Below are 24,402 nucleotides of genomic sequence, written 5' to 3' on the forward strand. Positions count from 1 at the left end.
CGTGCTGCAACTACTGGAGCCCGTGCTCCTGGAGCCCGTGCTCTACAACAAGAGAGGCCACCGCGATGAGAAGCCCTTGCACCGCAACAAAGAGTAGCCCCTGTTCACCGCAGCTAGAGAAAGCCCGCATGCAGCAACAAAGACCTGACGCAGACAAAATAAATAAACAAACAAATAACAAATGTTTAAAAAAAAAAAGAAAAAAACCCTGCACCCATGGTAGTCACTGCCATCCTCAACCTTCCCAGGCCAGGCAACCATTAATCTACGTTCTGTCTGTATAGATTTGTCTATTCTGGACATTTCCTATAAATGGGATCATACAGTATGTTGTATTTGAAGACTGGTTTCTTTTACTTTCCATAATGTTTTTTGAGGTTCACCCACATTGTAGCACTATCAGGTCATTATTCCTTTTTGTTGCCAAACATCCCATGGTGTGGATATATCACGTTTTATTCATCTTTTCATCAATGATGAACATTTGAGTTGTTTCCATGATGAGTAATCTTATAGATTAATCTTAACTGTTTCCTTTGAATGCATTCCTAGACTTGAAAATTCTGGGTCCTGTAATTTCCAGACTTTTGACTATCAAGCACTTCTAATCCAGACTATATCTCTCATTTGAGCACATTAATGACTTCCTTCTTCCTCATCGTATGAACTACAAAACTTTTGTATTCCTTGTGACACCTGGAGGTATTTACAATTACTAATATTCTAGAGAACCATTCTCGGGAATTCTATCCTATGTTGGGTGTCAGAGATATTCCTAAAGGGAGCACATTGTATTTACTTATATCAGCCTTTATCATTTTCAACTAGAAACCTCCCTGTCGTCTGGCATTAAGGAAAATTGGCAGAGACTTGTAAGTGGTAGATCGTCTCTTTAAATTGTCTCACTTTGTCCTTTTAAGTATATGTATCCCCTACCAACCTCCTAGAAGTGGTTGACAACCAGAAAAATAATGTCTTGTGTCAGGGGAATTTAGACCCAAGGTTTCACAGCCCATAGGCAGCTAAGTATCATTAGGCTCATAATCTTATTTATTTAAAATATGTTATTGCTAAACTGACTTTCCCCCTTCTTTAAAAATTTGGAAGTACGTGAAAGTTTGTTTTCTACATGCTGTGCTTTTTAATCCAACATAGATGTTAAACTCTTGGGGTGGCCTCTTCGGTAAAATCTACTCACCCTTTTTCTTTATTATATGAAAGGATCCTGCAGAGAAGGCAGCTGGTGGATATACACCAAGCTTAGGCCTTTGTCAGTGTGACTCCTGGATAATGTTTACAAATAGAATGGTCTCTGCAGGTAAGAGAGCTTCCTCCTTTACCACTGCGTTTTATCTTTCCAAAGCCTGAAAAATATTCGTTGAATCATGGTGATTAGGACAGCTGATTTTGCCCTTGCCTTCACCCCCAGATATTCTTCCTCTACTGACCTTTCTGGTCACAAGCAACAGAGACGATTAAAATACTCTGCTCTTCGTACAAAGACCGTCCACTGCACCCCCTGAGGCTCCCCGGTGTTGTCATCAGTGATGCTAATGGGTTTGCCTTGATCTTTACTTCACTGCCTCTTGAGAATAACAGTGTGCATTTCTGAGACTGTTGCCTAGATGAGAAGAAGTCTGGCAGGGGCTCGTAAGTGCTGGATCTCTCTTATGGGTCTCTTATGAGAGACGTTTTTATGTAAGATATCCAATTTCAATCTCGCGACTACCCACAAAGTTGGTGCTGATATGCCCATCCTAAGGACGAGAAAGTTGAGACATCATTGCTCGGTGCCTCCTGGCAGACAAGGTGTAAAAAAATTCCAATTCAATACAGACTTCTTAAGATTACAGCATAGGAAATACAGTCATTCCTAAGAGTAAACAAAGGTAACCCTATTGCTAAATTCTTACCTATCAGAGATGGTGCATACCTTGGTGACCAAAGCCTTTAAAAAATAAATGCTGCAGTGTTATACTCGCCGAGGTGTGGTGTTCAGAGAAAATGCCCTTCAAAAAAACGGGTGGGGGAGAGTTTCTATGATCAAGAAATTTGGGAAATGTTGGGTTAAATTAAGTCACACAGACTCTAGATTGCAGACCTTCTCAGAGACTCTACTATCAGAATATGCATTGTGAAACCCCAAGATGGGTAGAGCATAAATCATTTTTCGTGGGATACCTATTAGCGTTTTAAAGAGCTGGTGTTTGTGACACACACCGCCAGAATGAACTTCATAACAGCCATTATTTTTTGGTTTACTTTTTTTTGTATGTAAAAGACACACGTGGTAAACTCAGAGTATGCAAAGGTATTCAGTGAAAAGGTCTGTCTGTCTGCCTTTAATCACTGTCTCTGAGATTCTCTCTTGAGAGACAAGCATTGATTTCAAGATGTGCAATCATGTTTGTATGTGTGTAAGCGCATACGTGTGTGTGTGTGTATTTCAATTTTGAGCACACTATATATGTTGTTCTGCACATTATTTTTTTACTTAATATATATTAGAAGTCATTCCATATCAGTACTTATAAAGCTGTGTCATTTCTTCTAATATCCACATGGTATTCTATTGTATGGATGTATCATAATCCGTTTAACCAGTACCCTATTGATTTAGAATATTTCTAACCTTTTCCTACAGTGAACAGTGCTGCGGTGGGTACCCTTGTACATTTGTCTTTGTCATCATGGTGTTTCTTGTATCAGCCTTTGATAAAAGCCAGGGGTGTAAAGATAGACTATGATTCTGTGAAGTCAAGAATAACCCAGGTTCATAGCCTTCTGATGGTCTGGCTTGATCCAGAGATATTTCGATAATTTAGAGAATTTAGAGAACTATAGATCCAAGTCCTAAAACTATATTATCAGAACTTGTTTAAAATAGTGGGAATATGTATAGATTATTTTTCAGAGATAAGAAAAATTAGTTTGTGACAAATCATATTTCTCTTAGGAAATAAAGAGGTTTGGAGTTGATACAGTAATTGTACGTATGTTCCAACTCATGGCAAAATGAAACTCAAGGCATGAAATCTTTAAAACAGGGATTTCCCACGTGGATAACCTTTGATTCTTAATTCAAAATTTAAAGCAAACTGCTTTATTTACCCTGCTTCAGAAGCAATGGTTTTGCTTCCTCACTATCTTGTACTGCATTTGATTTCTGCCAAATAGCGTTTGACTGACTCAAAGACTTTAAAGATTGTTATCTCTCTTCAGCATATTTCTCCCTTTTCTCTTTTGTGAACAAAGTAGAAAAATAATATAAGGTAACTTTATGTAACAAGAAATAAAACCTTTCTTTTTTTAAAAAAAAATTTATTTATTTATTTATATTTATTTTTGTCTGTGTTGGGTCTTCGTTTCTGTGCGAGGGCTCTCTCCAGTTTGTGGAGAGCGGGGGCCACTCTTCATCGCGGTGCGCGAGCCTCTCACCGTCACGGCCTCTCCCGTTGCTGAGCACAGGCTCCAGACGCGCAGGCTCAGTAGTTGTGGCTCACGGGCCCAGTCGCTCCGCGGCATGTGGGATCTTCCCAGACCAGGGCTCGAACCCATGTCCCCTGCATTGGCAGGCAGATTCTTAACCACTGCGCCACCAGGGAAGCCCAAAACCTTTCTTTTTGAAACAGATGTTGTTGTCTAGTTGGAATTCAACTATAGAACTTGATAGAAGTCCTTCCATATTTTGTTAAACAGTTTTTTTGATAATGTCTCTCTTATTGTTTTTAATCAATCTGATTAAGAGGGTTCAATCTCAGAGCAGGCTGGGCAAGTTTCCTTGAGGCCAAATTACTCTTGGGACATCAGGTAATTTAAGTGTATTTTCACCATCTGGTCCTTCTTTGGGAGAGTGCCTAAGATGCTGTAGCCACCATCCATCATAAGGTGCCATCACTCTGGGCCAGGCACTTTGCATGCAGTGTCTCATCATTTATACAGTGTGGATAGTATCACTTGAACCTGTACTATTAGGTGGGAACTGCTCTTATCCCCATTTTATAGATAGAGAAACTGAGGCACAGGACAACCAAAAAACTTCCTCAAGGCCACCCAGCTAGGATGTTACAGAGCTGGAATTTGAACCTATTGTTTTAAAATCTTGCCCAAATTAGAGATGGGTTTATTCTCTAGAGTAGATCTTGAATTCTTTTAAACTCAAAGACATGTAATCAACAATAAGAAAACAAAGATTTGTCACTGCTGTAACCTAGTTATGCCAGCAACATGTGAATGGTCTTCAGTGTTCACAGCTCCTGGAAATGGGGGGATTTGGTTTTCTACATCTGAGCGGTCCTGGCTCCAGAGCTGGTGTGGCTCTCCAGGCCAGAGGATGGGACGAGAGTAATGACACGTGTGACTTTCTTGGAAGGAGATGCTCTGACCCTTTTATTACCTCCCCTGGGACACAAGTGATCACCTGCGATGATGTCTAGTCTTAACTCTTTGTCCTCACTTGAAGCCAACCAAATGGGCAGGTTTTCCACCATGTTCTTAAGGAAACGTTCGCCCGAATTTTCCCTTAGAAATTTTTACAAACATTAGCATTCGCTTCCTATGTTGTAATATGTAGAAATGGTGGTCGGGGACGCATGGAACCCAGTGTGACAACAAGTTTTCAGTTTCCCCTTTGTGTCAAGGGGCTGGAAGAGAGTCATTATGTGAAACCTGAGTATTAAGGCGTTTTCAGGTCATGAAGAGGAATTTGACCAGAGGAGTTCCAGAAATGCAGATCTTGAATTCTAATCCTGTGCTCTTAACCACTGCTGTGCTGTGGTCATCTGGTCATTTGCCTTTGTCCTCTAGGGCATTATAAACCCATCTACTGGCAGAAAATCTCAGAAACCTTATATAAAGGGAACTAACCCCTACTGAGTGGTTACCGGGTGCCAGGGACTGTTAGATGCTCTGTATCCTTACTAACAACCAGCTGCCCAAGCTCGCATGCTCAAACTAGGTCTTGGAAACTGTCACTTCTGCATGTGGTCATTCCACATGCTCTGCCGCCTCCCCAAACAGGCAAGATGTAGAAATCAGAGACAAAAGGGAGTCTTGATTGCCAGGTTCAGTTTCCTGCCAGGGCAGGATGTAATTGCAGGGCTGTCTAGAGCCTATGATAAGCTGATACTAAATTTGTTCTTGGCAGACTGTCTTGGGACATGTGGGGGAAGGGTGGAGGAGGGGGAAGTGGGAGCTTAGGTGCAAGGATCCTTTTGTAATCTCTGGTCTCCTCTTGTTTGAGCATGAGAACACTTCCTGAATGCTGGTCTTAAATATTTAGTGGTCATTCAGATGTAAGACTAGTCTGCAAACGTTCATGCCCGAGACACGGATACAATGGTAAGGGTGGTTTTGCTGTATCCAGACTCCCTCTTCCTGTCTCTTGTGCATCTGGCCTGAGGCTTGTGTATCAGTGAGGTATTTGGATGTGACATCTCTCCTGGTGTAACAGGTAAATTGCGAAGGGCTTCTGACATTTTTCTTACTGACTGTGCTGTTCACTAACACTGTCTTAGGTTAAAAAGGAATCGAGCATCATTTGAATGGCTTTGTTTTCCTAACTTTAGCTCTGTTTCTTTTCTTTTTTTTTCTTTTGCAGAAGAGAAGTCAATAGTTCAGGAGATGAAAAAAGGGCGCTTTTTAAAAATTTGACGATAGTTGATTTACAATATTGTGTTAGTTTCAGATGTACAGCTTCAGATTCTTTTCCATTATAGGTTATTATGAGATATTGAATATAGTTTCCTGTTCTATACAGTAAATTCTTCTTGTTATGTTTATAAAATTGTAACATATGATAAAGGTGAAATTATCAAGAAAAGGATACATTGTTCAAAACTAGTGCTGGGAGAATTGACAAGCTGGGAAAAAATAGCATCTCCCCATACAACATATACCAAATTAATTCTTAATGGATTAAAGATTCAAATGTAAAAAAAAATACATAAAAAGCTGAAAGAAAAAAATGGTGCTTTTACACAAAGTTTCTTCAATTCTAAATAGGTGCCATTTTCTTTCTTTTGATTTTCTTATCTGAAAGAATATTAGATGGGGGTATACTCTTGCTTTTATTTCTTTTCCTTTTTTTTTCTGGTCTGCTGTCTCTCTCTCTCTCTCTCTCTCTCTGTCCCTTTCCCTCTCCTTCTTTCCTTCCCTTCCTCCCTCCCTTTCTGTCCTCCTTTCTTTTCTAAATATTGAAAAGCTTGATGCTTTGCAACTAGCTACGCAAAGGCAGCTCTAAATTGGAGAACTCCACAATAAGCCCTGCTTCATTCACCTCTTTGTTTCCTGAGTGATCATCATTTTGTCAAGGGTGTCGCTAACTGGAGAACGCCTCAGTGAAAGGAAAAACTGAGTACAACACCGCCTGGCTTCCTGACACCTATTGTTTGAGCTCTGCTTTGCTTTTCCTTTCATTAGAAGGGCAAGCTGGCCTCTGTCATTGGCTTTTCTCCCTTTCGTCTCATTGGTCTTGCTTGAGACTAGTTTTCCTGAAACATAATTTTCATCAAGCCAGTGCTGGCCCTTCAGATGAAGAGGAATCTATTTTCCTGAAATTAGTCTTTTATGGAGAGGTTTTGCGTGTAAAATGTTGTTGAGGAAATTCTTGCTGTTCTTTTTCTGGTGGGGTGAGGGTGAATGAGGGTGGTTTTGGAGAGGAGTAAGGCTCTTTTTTTTCCCCACCCTATTACAAGGACTGAAGCAGGCAATCTTATCTTGTGCTCCATTCAACCTAAAAGTTGGTCGGCCAACAGCTCTTAATTATAGGCCTGGTGGGGTGGAGACAGCTGTGGCAGAGTTCTGGCCCTCAGGGAGTGTATGCTCTAGTGTGTAACACAGTAAAGCCATAAGCTGATACAAATGTGAATATGGAAATAAACCTAGTAGAAACGCATTCCAGAAACAAAACAATGAGTGGTGAGTAGTGACTGTGGGCTGCTTGAGCTACAGAAGTAGAAGGCTTCTCTTTTGCATTGACCAAAAGGTTGCAAAGAAGGCAGTCATGCAAAGGTCTGGGAAAAAAGTTTTCAGAGTAGAAGGAAGAAGCACCGTTGCAAATGCCTGAGACAGGAACAAGCCTGGCACGTTTGAGAGACAGGAGCATTTAAGCTCTTCTGAAAGATGACAGGAGCTAGTTTGTACTGAACAGAATCAAGGCATTCCTGAGAAAGGGAAGAACTGGGGCAAAGGTCCTTATGAAAGGAGACTAAGAAGAATAGCAGGTGCTGTCTGGCTAGTGCTGAAAACTTCATGCAGTATATGGTGTGGATGTACGTTTTAAATAGCCTTAGTGAGATGTAACATCCCATGAGACGTGTTTATCCATTTGAAATGTTACCCATTTAAAATATATGGTTCAATGGCTCTTAGTATGTTTACAGAGTTGGGCAACTATCACCATAATCTTACTTTAGAACATTTTCATCACCCCCCAGAAGAAATCCTGTACCCACTAGCCGTCCCTTCCCATTTTTCCAATCACCCCAGCCCAAGGCAACCACTCATCTACTTCCTGTCTCTGCAGATTTGCTTATTCTGGACATTTCATATACATAGGATCATACAATATGTGGTCTTGTCTGATGGCCCTAGAATGTTTTTGAAGTTCTTCTATGTTATATAACACCATCAGTATTTCATTCCTTTTAATTGCTAAATAATATTCCATTGTATCTGTCCATTCATCAGTTGATGAACATTTGGGCTGTTTCCACTTTTTGGCTCTTATGAATAATGCTGCTATGAAGATTTGTGTACAAGTTTTGGTGTAGACATTTGTTTTCATTTCTCTTGGGTAGTTACCTAGGAGTACCATTTCTGGGTCATATGGCAACTCTCTGTTTAACATTTTGAGGAACTATTGAATTGTTTTCCATGGTGACTGCACGAGCAGTTTACACGAGCTATGTGTGAGGGTTACAATTTTTCCACATCCTTGCTAATACCTGTTATTGTCTGTCTTTTTGATTATAGCCATTCTAGTGGTTGTGAAGTGGTGTGTCATTGTGGTTTTGATCTGTGTTTCCCTAATGACTAATAATGTTGAAACATTTTCATATGTGCTTATTAGCCATTCATATGTTTTCTTTGGAGAAATGTCAGTTCAGATCTTTTGTCTATATTTTAGGTGAGCTACTTGCCTTTTTATTTTTCAGTTATAGAAATTTTTTTTAATATTCTGGAGGTAAGTTCCTTATTAGATATATGATTTGCAGATATTCCCACCAGACAGTGGGTTATCTTTTCGCTTTCTTGATGGTGTCCTTTGAGGCACAAAATTTTTTAGTTTTGATGAAGTCTAATTTATTAATCTCTTTTTTTGCTTGTGCTTTTGGTGGCATATGTAAGAAATCCCAAGGTCACAAAGATTTCATAGTGTGTTTTTTCAAAGAGTTTTATAGTTTTAGCTCTTATATTTAGGTCTGTGATACACTTTTGGTTATTTTTTATTTATGTTATGACGTAGGTGTCCAACTTCATTATTTTTCATGTACTTATCCAGGTGTCCTAGTACAATTTGTTGAAAAAAATATTCTTATTGAATTATGTTGGCTCCTCTGTAGAAAATCAATTTACCATGAACATTAGAGTTTATTTCTGGGCCCTAAGGAAGATGCATTTTTAATTAATGGCATCTTTCTAACATGGTGTGAAGGCTTCAGAGATCCAAGCTCTGGTTGGGTAGTAAAGCAGCTGTCAGGTAAATTCTGGATTGAAGAGGCTTCATTTTCTCTGGTTATAAAGTGAATTTATGGATGACGACTCTTGTATTATTTCCTTATAGTACTGAAAAGATCCTTCAGGCAATTTTCAGACATTTATTAGGGCTTCATCTTAACCATCACTGACAGGGCAATATCTCTTCTAAAGTTCCCTTTTTCTTTCATTTCTTTTCCTTTCCCCTCCCTCCCTCCCTCCCTTCCTTCCTGCCTCTCTTCCTCTCTCTCTCTCTCTCCCTCTCTCCTTTCCCTTCCTTTCTTTAGTTCTTTCATTTCTTCCTTTAAAACATAACCTAGGTTGAAGAGATGAGATTTACAGTCATGATACAAGGGAACATTTAAATTAGGTGATGCATACAATGATGTGACTAGATTAGAATATAGATATTTGAGATCATGTAATCACACAAACTCAGGCTAATGACTTCTGAATTCAGCAAAGTTTTTGAAGTAAATTATAAGAAACATAAACATTGAGCACTCATCCTCCCAAGATTTATGCTTCTTCTTTCTTACACTTTTCCCTTGGGAAGTTTCTCCCTGGACCATCTTTTTTTTTTTTTTAAATATTTAAACAGCTTTTTCTTTTTTCTTTTTTTTTTAAACTTTGAGTTTATTCATTTATTCATTTATTTATTTATTTATTTATTTATTTATTTATTTATTTATGGCTGTGTTGGGTCTTCGTTTCTGTGCGAGGGCTTTCTCTAGTTGCGGCGAGTGGGGGCCACTCTTCATCGTGGTGTGTGGGCCTCTCATTATCGTGGCCTCTCTTGTTGCGGAGCACAGGCTCCAGACGCACAGGCTCAGTAATTGTGGCTCACGGGCCTAGTTGCTCCGCGGCATGTGGGATCTTCCCAGACCAGGGCTCGAACCCGTGTCCCCTGCATTGGCAAGCAGACTCTCAACCACTGCGCCACCAGGAAAGCCCCCTGGACCATCTTTATGTGGCTAATGCTCCAAACTGCATCAGCATCCCTGGACAGTGTCCTAAACTCAGGCCCTAAATGTCCTACTGGATATTTTCACCAGGACACCTACTAGGTGTCAAAGGTCACAAACAGAAGAATTATTTTTGACATTTTAAAAGAGCATACACCTGTTTGGGAAAAGCATCTTATGAACTTGTTTGGAAAAAAGAACAGCTGCTCTAATCTACAGATCCTGGACTTCAGCTGCAACATTTTCAGCCTCCAGCCAACCCTGCTGCTTCAGACTGGCCCACACAATCCGAATTGGCTCTTGCCAACCTATCCTGTTCCTGTTTGTCCTGAATTCAGTGGTTTTGCATCCTGACAGACACTCTCGGTTTGTCTCAAGTCTGAAGTCAAGGGGAGGTTCTGTCAACAACCAAGGAACTCTGTTCAGTCTTAAATGGATAAATTATACCATTGACTAGATTGTCTCTAATTGTTGAATACATCGCACCCTTAAAAGTTGTCTGTCCATCTGTGTTTATATCAAATCTGAACTTAGTGCCAGTATATGCTTGCTCATTGTTTGAAATTTAAATATTAATAAAATAGTATATCCATAAAAAAATAAATGAAAGAGCAAACAATTTATCAGTCCTGTGAATTTATCCATTGCCATGGGTCTGTCTCATCTACTAGATTTCCGTTCCTCTTGCCTCTACGTGATTCTCCTGAAGTAGTGCACTAAACTTCTGACCAGTCTCTTCCCCTGCCGTCTCTTCGTCTTCCAGATAGATTGGGTTCACTTTCTTGGAAAACCTCATTGATGACATCAGTCTCTAGAGCCCCAAATCTTCATTGCCTGTAGGATAAAACCTAAACTTCTTTGCTTAATATTCAAAGTCCTTGTCCAATCTGTCTTTCACTTGCTTTCCAAGCCTTTTTTCTGACTTCCTCCAAGTTTTTCTTCTTTCAAACCACGCTGTTCAGTGTTTCCTGAACAGACCTTGAGCCTTTCTGCTTCGGGGCTTCCTTTACCTTTTGCTGCCCATGTAGTATATCTGCCACTCTCCCTCCCTTCTCCTTATATAAATCTCCCTTTCTTTCAAGACTCAGTGTAAATCCTGTTTCTTCTGGTTACTCCCCAGTGAGTGACAGGTCCAAGTCGAGATCCTTAACGGCTTAGTTCCATGGTGGAGATTGCAAACTGTCAATCCATGCGCCAAATTCAGTTTATAGATATGTTTTCTTTCATCCACATTGTGTTTTGTTTTCTTTTTTTTAATTTTTCAATTAGTGCCAACAGTTAAAAATCTGTTATATCACATTTAAAGAATCAGATTTCCAGCCAACTTGGAAAAATTCAAAGCAGGGCTCTGTATTCCCAGGTGATAGCTATGTGTGATTGCTCTCTTTTTTTTTTTAAATTTATTTATTTATTATTTTTGGCTGTGTTGGGTCTTTGTTGCTGTGCGCAGGCTTTCTGTAGTTGCAGTGAGCGGGGGTGGGGCTACTCTTCGTTGCGGTGCGCGGGCTTCTCATTGCGGTGGCTTCTCTTGCTGTGGAGCACGGGCTGTAGAGCACACGGGCTTCAGTAGATGCGGCACGTGGGCTCAGTAGTTGTGGCTCACGGGCTTAGATGCTCCTCAGTATGTGGGATCTTCCCGGACCAGGGCTTGAAACCGTGTCCCCTGCACGGGCAGGCGGATTCTTAACCACTGCGCCACCACGGAAGCCCTGTGATTGCTCTCTTAAGCTGCCCCCATTTGGCCAAGATGTGTGTGTTTGCACAGCACCACTGAGCTATGCCTGGTACTGGGTCTCCCCCATCACTCATGTATATTCCCCATCCAGCGCCTGTGAACATCTGCCTGGACAGTTAATTCTGTAAGGTCTTATGACTACCTCTTCTTGTTATCTTGAATGTTAGATCATTAAATTAAAATACTCCTTCTATGCTACCTCCCATGAGAGCTCGTGTGTATAATGTACTAAATAAATGCCCTAAGGTGATTTTAACCTCCCCCTTCTTGCTCAAAATATGCCACCTCTTGCTTAAAAGGATTTCAGGTACTATTTTTTTTTTCAGGTAGTATTTTTAAAAGACCTGTTCCATAAGGAAATAGAAGAGAAATTCAAATAAAGAACCAGACCAAAGAAACAGGAGCATGTAATAAAGGTGACTGTCAAGATTTCATATATAAAGGGAAAAGAAAGGTAAGATATATTTTATTTCAAGGAAAACCAAATCTGCAAGCCGAACCCAGGAAAGCCTCACTAATCAGTGTTCTGGTTACATTATTTATTTGTTGGCTGTAACTGGATTTTATTTTTAAATGACATTTTCTTTCAAATAAGGTAATCAATTCAGGGCTTTTGATAAGGTCATCATAATGGAAACTAAATCTTCTGTTTTATTTTGGTTGATTTTAAAAATAACTTCACGGGTCCACAGTTGGTTACCATTTACTGCTTTTATTTTTAGGATTTGGCCAAGAGATAGGTCACTGTTTTTCCACCAGCAGTTTTCAGGGTTTTGTGTCTTCTCCTCATGAAGTTTCCCAGCATGAAACGTAGGGGGATGTCCCATTGGTGGCCAGTTCCCAAGACAGTCCCATATTTTCCAGTGTATTATTATTAACATGAAGGGAGGCAGTTCTACAGTCCATTTTCTGCTTTCCATTAGTCAAACACTGCACCTTGGCACACTTCCCTCCACAGTATCTTTGTAGACTAAAGATTTTAAGAAGAAATATCTTTAGGACTCTAAGTTGTTGTAATCATTATTGTCACCAGTGTAAGCACTTTGTAAGGGAAAATGCTGCAATGAAGGAAAGAAGCAGCTCTGAAGACTCATTGTAAAACACGTGAAGCTCTGGAAAAGGTCTCAGAATACATCGGCACTCTTTCCCACATAAACTATTTGACTATTAACTCCCATATCGGCACGGGTTGGGAACATGGGGTCTTCTTTTGACCCAGGAATCTCACAGTCATACATGCTCAGTGACTAAAAGAGTATTTTCTGTCTCTGTGCTACATATGGTACCACCACTCCTGATATTTTTCTTTAAATTTGCTGCCTTTTTAAAACTCAAAAATAATTTTATAAGGTAACTTTACATGCCTACTATAAAACGAAGACCAATAATTCTAGCCCCAAATGGAAGGTTATTGGGATATTAAATGCAATGAAAACACACCTTTGTTATTCAGTTTTACTGAGGTCCTCCTACCCACCAGAGGCTCTGCTTTTTCTCTGTACAACAGGGGATAGACTTGGTTTTAGGGAAGTGCTGAATATGTAATAGCACCAAACTGAGACTCTTTGAGGACTACTCAGAGGGATTGAAAGAGAAGCAAAAAGGGGTAACTTTTTACCCTGAAATGTAGTGTTATTGAGGGACCCCTCTGGGGATCCCGCGAGGTCATCTCAAGCAATAGCATAAGCCCACGCTTTGGCAATCCCTGCACCGATTCGGCAATTCCTGCCCCCTCCAACATACTTCAGAAGATGTTGGTGAAAGCTTTGATCCTTAAGTCAGAGGAGAATTGGTGTGAGCATCTAGAAAAACTTCCACTGTGAAATGTTTGCGTGAAACTTGCTTTTTTAAGAAAGATGTTACAGCAGTGCCCCAGCTCAGACTGGCTTAACTTTCCTATCTTGCTCCTTCATTTTTTCCCCCTCTGCTTCCCATCCGTCCCCTCTTCCTCCTCTCTCTCTTTCTCCCGCTTCTCCTTCCTCCTCGCTCTCACTCCTTATTTGTCATCTTCACAGGACCAGTCACCTGTGGGAGTGTGTTTTTCATCATTAAGTGCAGGAGCGGACACACTTCACGTGTCTCCAGGGTATGACCTGTAATTCCCAGTGTACTCATTTCTGTGATATTCTTAGGGCTGCAGAAAAGCTCTCAGCAACAATGCTTGCTTAGAGTATTTTTAAAGTGCTTTGTCTCACTGCAGCTTTTGCCCTTCATCCCCTAAGAAAGCAAACGAAAGTCTAAGGAACTTGAACTTGGGCATTGAACTACAGGCCCATAAGAACATTTTGGAATGAGCAAATCAAATGAATGTATGCTCAGTGATTTCTGAAACCCAGTTCATGATATTTCTCCCCAAAAGAATTTCAGCTTTTAAAAGAATTTGTTTTGTTTATTGAATTTTTTTGTGTCTTTGGCGTCACTTTATGGAAGCAGCTTGCATTAAAAAATCTAGTCAGTATTTGTGGGATTTTCTGCTCAATCTTTTGGGAATTGCCCAAAAAAGCCCTATTTCCCTGGTTTCTGTAGGAGCAGTCATTTGATATACCAGTACCCTGTTCTCTGTTGAGGGCTGGTTTGTCCAGGGTCAGGGATCTGACTTCAACTGGGCCAACTGGAGCTCTTCCCTGGGATCCTTGAATTTGGGACCTTGAAGGTAGAGGTTTTCTCTATCTGGGGACTGAAATTGTAAAAGGTAAAGCTTGGGAGCTGCTGTGGCCAAGTTTTTCTCTGTATAAAAAAGGTCAGTGAACCAGAAGATTGAAGTTGAAATGCAGAGGGAAGGACTTCCCTGGTGGCACAGTTGTTAAGAATCCTCCTGCCAATGCAGGGGACACGGGTTCGAGATCTGGTCCGGGAAGATCCCACATGCCGCGGAGCAACTAAGCCCGTGCGCCACAACTACTGAGCCTGCGCTCTAGAGCCTGCGAGCCATAACTACTGAGCCCACGGCCACAACTGCTGAAGCCCGTGCTCCACAACAAGAGAAGCCACCGCAATGAGAAGCCCACGCACTGCAAAGAGTACCCCCGCTCGCCACAACTAGGGAAAGCCTGCGCTCAGCAACGAAGACCCAATGTGGCCAAAAAAAAAAAGAAAGAAAGAAAGAAATGCAGAGGGAGAGTTAGACTTCTGATGGCATTTGAGCCCCTGATTATATCCTTCTTGAGACACAGCTTCCTCCCTGTCTTTCCTACTGCTTCCCTGATATGTAAAGTCTCAGAATATACCTAAATTTCCTTTTTTGCTTCAGGTGTTTCACACTGGAGTTTATTCGTCTGTAGCCACAAAAAAAAGGCCTAATAGGTGACAAGTGATCGTTACACAGTCTGAGTCTCATGCAGGAACCAATACTATTATGAGCAGAAAAAAATAATATAGACCAGGAAATTATGGGCCAGGAAATTAACATACAATATCTCAGACTCCAGACCCTACGACAACACTATGGGGTAAGTAATAGCCTTTCCTTATTTTACAGACTAGGAAATTGACACTGAGAAGTTAAGAGGTATTCCCAGAGTTACCCAGCCAGTAAGGGGCAGAACTGGACGTGAACCTATGATGGTCTGACTGCAGAATTTATTTGTTTTACCAATTTTACCATTGTAACCTCCCAACTGATATTCCTTTGATTTTCTCTTACTTGTGTTAGTTGCCTTTTGTCAAAAAGGATCAACTGAACACTCACTAAACTGATTAGCAACCTCTTCCAGGACTTTGGGACTTGTAAAGATGGAAGGAGCCCTACAGGTTAAGTTCTCCAAACCCTTGTTTTACAGATAAGGAACTGTGGCTCTGAGAGGCAAGGGTACATGCCCAAGGTCACATAGCTATTGTACGGCAGTCCTGTAACTTAAATTTGTCTCCTAACACCAACACATTTGTTTTTTCCTTCTAACACACCCTTTTGGTCTAGGCTTAAAAGCGACTTTCTCCACAAAGTCTCTAGATTGATGAATTGCTCTTGCTATATAGGCTTTCCTACCACCCTCTCTTTCTTTGTTCATATAGCATTTAATTCCTGTTTTAAGTGCTTGTTCAACCGTCCATCTACCCCATCAATTAGTAGCCTCTGTGAAGGCAGGAACCCTGTTTCTCTTGTTCATTATTGCCCCTCACGTGGCATATGCTTAATATGCTTAAATGGTGACTAGAATACATGAATAAAATAGCACAAGGATGTACAACAGTGGTCTGGAGTTTAAGGCAGTTGAGCTATATAATATTGGAACATATATTCCAGTTGTAATTCTTTGGTTTTTGCCATGTTGAACATTTGCCATTGTTATAATACAGGTAGTATTTAAACTTATAGCTTTGGGGACAGAAATGCTCACAGAAGTACCGGGAACCACGTTTCTTCCTTTCTTCTTAACTTCGGTTTGCTAGAACAGGTTTCTGTCACTTGTACTTAGTAGCTCCTAGCAGGTACGTGAGCTAAGACCAGACTCAAGATGAGGAAGCAAGAGGACAGCAAGTAATTGAGACTGTTGGATAAATTACTGATGAGCTCTACCATCCTTTGGGCATTTGCATTTCAGAGACTCAAGTGAATCTCTAATTTTTGAATTGTGTAGGGGAGGTTGGAAAAGAAGGAGAAGAGAAGTTATGTGGTAGGATGGGAGAAGGCTAGGGAGAAAAGGTGGCCTAAGAGCTGAGGCTTGAAAGATCAATACTATTTTGCTGGGGGTGACAGTAGTAAGGCCAGCCTTCTCTTATTGAACTTGATAGGCTCTCTCCCTCTTGACTAAACATTGTGTAGGATCACTCCTTCAAACCTCTTGCCTAAAGCTTATTTGTTTTATCCACCTAAATTTTCATGTTACATTCAGCAATGACAAAATTTCATAAATTACACTAGTTGTATTAAGCTCACTATTAAAAAACCCATGCTCGTGCAGATGGATTATAAACCACCAGCTGAATTCTCAACAGACACAAAAACATAAGGATGTTGGAGAAATGGAAATATATGTGCTTAGATGACTCTAGGAAAGAAGACAGAGATGGCTGGAGAGGCAAATCAGGGTCAAAGGCAAGATGACTCAATGAAAGCCATGCCAGGTGTGGGGGTTTGTGGAAGTGAATCATATGCCCTCTACGTTCAGAGTGAAGAGTGAGATGGGGATCAAGATAGGAGCTCTGCTGCTGATGAGGCCACATTGTGGGCTTGAAGCCAAAATGGTCTTTGTTATGATATTTTCCATCCCCATGTCTGGACTTTGGAGCCCAAACTTGGAAAGAGTTGACGTGGTAGAGTGGACACTTACCCACCAGTTGTAGAGAAGATTCCAACTTCTCACCCCTCACCCCTCATGCCTCCCCCCCTGTGAAGACCAGGAGCAGGGCAGGTAGCATTGTGCAGGCTTGCTTTAGGGATGCAGTTTAGGAAGAGAAAAGGCCAAAGAAAGCAGACGCATATATTAATCATTGGTCTTCTCCCATTCCTGTTAGGTAAATTACTCCTGGAGAGAGGGTCCAAAGGTTTTTCCTCCAACCTTCATCTCTTTTAGGGAAGGTTCTTTCTCCTCTACTTAGAATCATAAGGGGTTAGTGAGTACTACCCCTCAAATGTGGAAGTTAGATCCCAAATTACTCTTACTTCTTGAGGGTAATATATGCGGAGGGAATTAGCTAAAAATACAGTTCCCCAAAGACTCACTTCAAGGCTTGAAAATGCTAACAGAGCCACCAGGATGGATAAAACTCACGGTCCTTTGGAGCTCTCTACTCCTCATATACCCAGTATGGCAATCACCATCTGATCCATGGCAGGCCCCTATGAGATGTTCTCTTAAAACTCGACTGATAATTTGAAGTAGAATTTGCAAGATAATGTCTTTCTATACAAAATCCTCTTCCAAGGAATAGAGACATTTGAAATGAAAAGTCAAACCAAACAATTTATCATCTCCATGCAAGCCCTTCATGAGCGTGCTCTGCAAAGAAATATGCGTCTTTGGCAAAACAACAGCCTTCCCTATTCATGTAGATACGATTTCCATAATGGACTGCATGGTGGTGCCTTCCTGATGTAATTGCAGAAGCCTCCTTGGCTGCACTGAGAAATTTTATTTGCTACCATAAATAATAAACTTGCTTTCTGCAAAAGTAACCTCTTTGGGGAATACAGGTCAGAAATATTCCCATCATCTTGGAGTCTTTAATGTGTTTTGCAGCTGAGTGTCTTGGGGTATATTTCACCAAACCTCTGAACTAGATTTTTTGATTCTGTCCCGTGGAGAACGGTGCTGTACCGCTATTAATCTGGAACATTCGCCGCATCACAGCAATTTGGTGAAATTATAATTGAAACATGGTACTTGACCCTGAGGGGACCATGGAGAAAGGGATTTGCTTTGGTGGCTCCTCATGCATCATTTAAAACCTGCTGCCGCTGAATCAAAGTCTGCTTCTTAACTCTGTAAACCTTTCATTGACAGCCATTTCAGCTGGGCTGCAGAATACTGTGCTTCTTGCCACCTCTGTCATTTTTCTCTATTTGTCTGTCTTTATTTTTCCATAAATTGGATTACCCTGACTAATAATAGGATTGTGAAAGAGAAGCTTGCTATGGGATTCTGGTGACTATCAAACAGAATATAATTAAACCATAGTTATGCAGCCTAATTGAGGAAAAGACATTTAGAATTAAGGGAAATCGGTGAAATTCAGTTGTTAATTTCATGTACACAAGGTAATAAACTGGGCTAATATGGGATTACTGACTGTTGGAATCCTTCTGAGATCTACCAAAAAAGGAGAGATAAAAGGGATGTATCATTTTACCTATTTCTGAGTAAATAGGCTCAGTTCAATCTTTGGGAGAGTGCTGAAGAACGGTCCCTTTTCAAATCTTGTTTACATTCTCAAGTCTTTTTAATTAAAAATTGTCCGTTGAAACGAATCCAGTTAACCCTCCCTGCTATTTCCCTAGTGGAGACTGCTAGCTGTGCCCCCGTATTTATTTTTCCTTTTTTCTAGTAGAAATAGAACTGGACCTATGACCACCCAGAATAATAACCACATTTCTCAGCCTTCTGTTGCAGTTGGCTGTTACCTCCAGCCAATGAGCTGTGATGTGTGTGATTAATTTCTGGGTTGTACCCTTGCAGGCACTGGGTATCCACATTATCTCTGTCTCTCCCTGTTGGCTGGAGGGTGTATGTGCTGGTGGGAGGCAGAGCAGCTGGTGGAGATGAGAAGATGGAAGATGCCTGAGAAGGATGCAGGTGAAACTTGGTCCTGATGATTGTAGAGCCACCTTAACCTGTCCAGGACCACCTCTGCAAACTCTTCTATGAGAAAGAAATGAACTTTTTTCTGGGTTAAGGGACTTGCTTTTAGGGCATCTTTGTTAGATCATCCTAATGTGATTCCTCACTCTGGAATTTTGAACCCAAACTGTATAGGTCTGTACTGATGGCAAAATTGGGTGCTTTCAGCAGCAAATAGCAGATTCCTGGATTCACACAGGCTTAAACAGTGAAGCAGAATTTTAACTCTCAGAACAGCAAGTGCAGAGATGGGGCAAGCTTTCAGGTTGCTTGATTTAGCGGCTCAGTCATATCATTCAGGGCTCAACTTCCTTCTCCCGGTCCTCTGCCATTCTTTTTTTTTTTTTAATTTAATTTTATTGGAGTATAGTTGATTTATAATGATGTGTTAGTTTCAGGTGTACAGCAAAGTGATTCAGTTATACATATACATATATTTTTAAAATTCTTTTTTCATATAGATTATCACAGAATATTGAGTAGAGTTCCCTTGCTATGTAGTAGGTCCTTGTTGGTAATCTATCTTCTATATAGTAGTGTGTGTATGTTCATTCCTAGCTCCTGATTTATCACCACCCCCCCTCCGCACGTTTCCCCTTTGGTAACCATAAGTTTGTTTTCGATATCTCTAAGTTTGTTTCTGTATTGTAAGTAAGTGCATTTATATGTTTTTTAAAAATTAGTTCCCACATATGAGTGATATCATATGATATTTATCTTAATCTGTCTGACTTACTTCACTTAATACTATGATCTCTAGGTCCATCCATGTTGCTGCAAATGGCATTATTTCATTCTTTTTTATGGCTGAGTAATATTCCACTGTATATATGTACCACATCTTCTGTATCCATTCCTCTGTTAATGGACATTTAGGTTGCTTCCATGTCCTGGCTATTGAAAATAGTGCTGCAGTGAACGTTCCAGTGCATGTATCCTTTTGGATTATGGTTTTCTCCAGATATATGCCCAGGAGTGGGATTGCTGGATCAAATGGTAGCTCTATTTTTAGTTTTTTAAGGAACCTCCATGCTGTTCTCCTTAGTGGCTGCACCAATTTACATTCCCACCAACTGTGTAGGAGGGTTCCCTTTTCTCTACACCCTCTCCAGCGTTTATTGCCATACTTAATATTAGCTTCATCTTCAAGCCAGTGGCAAATGTTAATGTTCCAGTTCTGAGCATCACATCCAGGCTGGACAACATTCACAGGAGAAAGAGAGACCATCTTATTTGTGGCTGCTTCTTAGGAGAGCAGAAATGTTCCCAGAAGCAAAAAATTTCCCAGCAGTGTCCCATTCATATTTTAACAGCTGATATTGAGGCACATTCCTGACCCCATTCCTGTTAGTTAGAATGGAACTAACCCTGGACCAAACAGGTCCACCGCAGGGGCTTGAGTGACATCTGCATCTCTGGCTGAGTAGGGGAAGATTTGAAAGAAAAGGAACAATCTTGGATGGACTCATTGAGGACAGGGATGATGGGTAGAACACCGACAGTGTCTACTACAAAAGGAAACACTATAAAAGGATCTGAAAAAAATATGAATGAAAAGGTATATGTTGGGGATTTGCTTCAAAATACCATGGGAGAGGAGAAATGGGTAGAGCACAGACAAAGCAAGGCTACCCATGAATTAATCATTGTTGGAGTTCATAGGGGTTCATTATACTTTTCTCTAAGCTTTTGCATCTGTTTGAAATTATCTGTGATTTAAAAACAAAAACCAAAACCTTAAAACAAATAAATAATCCAGGCAAAACAGGGGAAGAAAAAGTAGCAGGAGAAATTTGATCTGTTTTCATGTTATCAGTAATGGTAGCTAACATGGAACATTTGCTCTTTGCTAGGAGCAATATCTATCAGTTGAGGATGGTTTAGGCCAACAAGAGAATTTATTCACTGGTCTGACTGGCATTTTCAGAGGTAGCTTCAGGCCCAGTTAAGCGCATCTTTTGGTTGTGCTTTCTTCCTCATTGGGGCTCTCTCTGGGCAGTTGCCTAACAGCTCCTGGCTGGCTCCCATTTCTTCAACACCCCAGAAGAAAGGGAACTCTCCTTTTAATTTTTAAAATTTCTATTTATTTTTTTATTGAAGTATAGTTGATATACAACGTTGTGTTAATTTCTGCTGTACAGCAGAGTGACTCAGTTATACATATATATATGTTCTTTTTTTTTTTTTTTTTTTTAAAGGAATTCCTTTATTTTTATTATTTATTTATTTATTTTTGGCTGTGTTGGGTCTTCATTTCTGTGCAAGGGCTTTCTCTAGTTGCGGCAAGTGGGGGCCACTCTTCATCGCGGTGCACGGGCCTCTCACTATTGTGGCCTCTCTTGTTGCGGAGCACAGGCTCCAGACGTGCAGGCTCAGTAGTTGTGGCTCACGGGCCTAGTTGCTCCGCGGCATGTGGGATCTTCCCAGACCAGGGCTCGAACCCGTGTCCCCTGCATTGGCAGGCAGATTCTCAACCACTGCGCCACCAGGGAAGCCCTATATGTTCTTTTTTTAATATTCTTTTCCATTATGGTTCATCCCAGGATATTGAATATAGTTCCCTGTGCTATACAGTAGGACCTTGCTGTTTATCCATTCTATATATAATAGTTTGCATCTGCTAACCCCAACCTCCCAATCTATCCCTCCCTCAACCTCCTCCCCCTTGGCAACCACAAGTCTGTTCTCTATGTCCGTGAGTCTGCTTCTGTTTCATAGATAGGTTCATTTGTGTCATATTTTAGAGTCTACATATAAGTGATATCATATGGTATTTCTCTTTCTTACTTCACTTAATATGAAAATCTCTAGTTGCATCCATGTTGATGCAAATGGCATTATTTCATTCTTTTTTATGGCTGAGTAGTATTCCACTGTATATATATATACCACATCTTCTTTATCCATTCATCTGTTGATGGACGTTAGGTTGTTTCCATGTCTTGGCTATTGTGAAGGGAACTCTCCATTTTATTAGTTGCAGCAGGAAGTCCCACACTGAGATCCCATTGGTCCAGCATGGATTCCGTACCTGGATCTAAACCAGTGATGGCCAGGAGAATGTGATGCTCAGAGGGACCAGTCCCATTCTACCCCTGGAGCTGGGAGTAGTCTCCCTCCCTCTCAAACACCAGGGACTTATAGAGGCTGATTCTTCTAAAGAGAATCCAGGGAGTGTGCCAAGGGAAGACAACGTGGAGATTGGACAGGGAGAAGTGACAGATGACCATTGTGCTTATATGATCTCATTTAGGCCTCATAAAAACTCTGGGCACATACTGTTGTTACCCCATTTTACAGGTGGAAAAACTGAGACGTAAGAGCTTAAGTGACTTGCCCATGAGCATGTAGGTGATGATGGTACAACTAGGATTCAAACACAGGAAGCTATTGGTGCCCTGGGCCTACCCTGGAGGTTGTCTGCGGACAGTTCTACACACACTGACAGGGCTCTTTGTGTTGTTCACCTGAGCACATTCATTCTCTAGCCACAGGAGTGGGGTCCTTCTAACTGTGGGACAGGCCACACATGCAGGAGGGTGAGTGAACATCTCCAGGCGTGACCCTCAACCAGCGAGGGATGGGAACTGTGGAATAAAACTGTTGGTTCCCTGTCCCTCCTGAGGGCTTGCTGACATGATCTCTTAAAGGGTTCCCAGGGAAATTGAGCCCCGCTTCTTCAGGGCCGTAACCTACTCACAAATGTACTGTGGACCGGCTTCCTTCCTTTCCCTGGCTTGCTGCCTCGCTTCCCTACCTGTGCTTCCTAAGAGCATTTCCCCCCAAACTACTTGTCCCCAAATCCTTGCCTCAGGGCCTGCTTTTGAGGAAACCCAACCTAGAGACATTGGCCATCAGCAAAATACTGTAATGATTAATTGGGACAATATCATTAAAACCCTCAGAGCAGTGCCTGTCTCTTAGAAAGTGCAAAATGAATGGAACAGTCGTTTTGACTGTTTTCCCTCAAGGTCGCCCATGCAACCATGTAATTTATCACCCAATTTGGACATTTTTGAGAATGAAAGGGGGCGCTATGTTAATTGCTCAGGGAACACAGGTGAAAACTAGGACTGTCTGTAGGAAACCAGGATGTATTGTCACCCAACAGTCATGACTTTAGTAGAAAGGGAATTCTCCATACAAAGGAGATTCTACCCCAACACTATAAACGCCCGTAACTGTTTCATAATTTCATATTTTTATGTATTATCCTTTCTTAAGTGGAGGCTCACCTTATCGTAGCCCTTTAGGGCCTAGACAGGATAATATTAAACTTCTCATTTGTAAGTTAGCAGTGAAATCGTCACTTACAAAGAACTGACAAGGCATATCATACACAGAAGTGCTTTAGGTCTAAAGGTAGTGAAAAGGACTGTTCAGACTTCTCCTGGAAAAATAGAGAATTGAATTTTGAGAGAGTAAAAACTTCAGATGTAGAAAGCTAATACCCAAGTGGTATGCATTTGAAAGAATATTAAGATCACTGTCTAAATAGTGTTGACTGAGAGTAGCCACTTCTCACAGTGCAAATGAATAGAGAATCAAAGCTCCAGTGAAGGCTGGAAGAAGCCTTATAGCGTCTAATCTGGTGGATCCCAAGTGCAGCCGCCTCTCCAGATCATCTGGAGGAGCCTTTGTAAATAAGCAGAAAATTGGTGCTTATCCAGGGAGGCCACACCTGGCCTAGAGCAGGGGTCAGCAAATCATGGCCCCCAGGGAAGCTGGCCAAATCCAGCCACTTCATTTGTGTACATTTCATCCTGGGCTGCTTTGATGACACAGTGGGAGACTTGAGCATGGCAGTTGCAACAGACATCATACAAGCTACAAAGTCTAAACTATTTCCTATCTGGCCCTTTACAGAAAAAATCTGCTGACTACTGGCCTAGAGGAATCAGTATTTTAAAAAGCTTTCCCGCAGATTGTGGTGCACAGCCAGGTTTGGGAAGTACTGAGGACAATTTGTGCCTTGCATTTATAAAAACACTAAGCTGAGAGGCCCAGAGAGGTGAAGTGACTTGCCCAAGGTTGCAAAGCCAAGACAAGTCTGAGAAACTTCTCCCTTTTTAACCCCCATCTTCCTCCTGCCACACCCTCCCTCCCCAGTGATGGTCCTAGCTTCTGTTAGAAACCAGCCTCTTCACTGGACCACTGTGGGGCTCAGCTGGCAGCAATCAGCTCCCTGGCCAACAACATTTGATGATGAATAATACAGTGACTTGGCTTGGCATCTGGCACCCTAACTTTCCTGCATGCCAGAACGCCTTCGCTTTGTCATGGGCACCATCTGGATAGAAAACCATGTGGAATTTCCAGCAAATGGCATTTGATAGACATGTGCCACAGAAATCTCTTAAGTGAAAAGCTTGTCAAGAGTGAGAGGGGTTACGCATCCCAAAAAAGAATCATTCATTTATTGGTTCACTGATTCAGCAAACATTGATTGGGTGTTTCACTATAAGCCAAGCACAATGCCAGGCTCAGGGAGTTTAGTCTCTGTCTTTATGGATCCTGTGGTTTGATGAAGGAGGCAAACAAACAATACGTAATAGATAACTAGTAAAAAATAGATAAGTAGATTGGCAATTGCAATTGCCATGTGCGACACAGACAAGACACGATATGACAGAAACACAAGAGGCAACAATTACAAAATGCCTGTTATGCTCCAGGCACTTTTTTTACATGCCTTGTATGTACTGACATTTAATGTTCACAGTAGTCC

The 24,402-nt window shown here is 41.2% G+C and overlaps 1 protein-coding gene across 4 annotated transcripts in view; it reads left to right on the plus strand.

The window, feature by feature from the left end:
- Nucleotides 1-24,402, plus strand: part of FRMD4B (FERM domain containing 4B) — a 340,426-nt gene that overhangs the window by 52,771 nt on the left and 263,253 nt on the right. The window contains exons 2-3 of one of the 4 annotated variants that reach the window (XM_057554763.1): nt 11,724-11,851; nt 14,648-14,846. The exons of 1 other annotated variant lie outside the window; for it this stretch is intronic. The gene's annotated coding sequence lies outside the window, so the exon portion shown is untranslated. The remainder of the gene's footprint in view (nt 1-11,723; nt 11,852-14,647; nt 14,847-24,402) is intronic. 2 more of the 4 variants (XM_057554766.1, XM_057554764.1) reach the window with 2 other exon arrangements.

The sequence above is a fragment of the Balaenoptera acutorostrata genome, chromosome 10 (assembly GCF_949987535.1).
Source record: "Balaenoptera acutorostrata chromosome 10, mBalAcu1.1, whole genome shotgun sequence".
NCBI lineage: Eukaryota > Metazoa > Chordata > Mammalia > Artiodactyla > Balaenopteridae > Balaenoptera > Balaenoptera acutorostrata.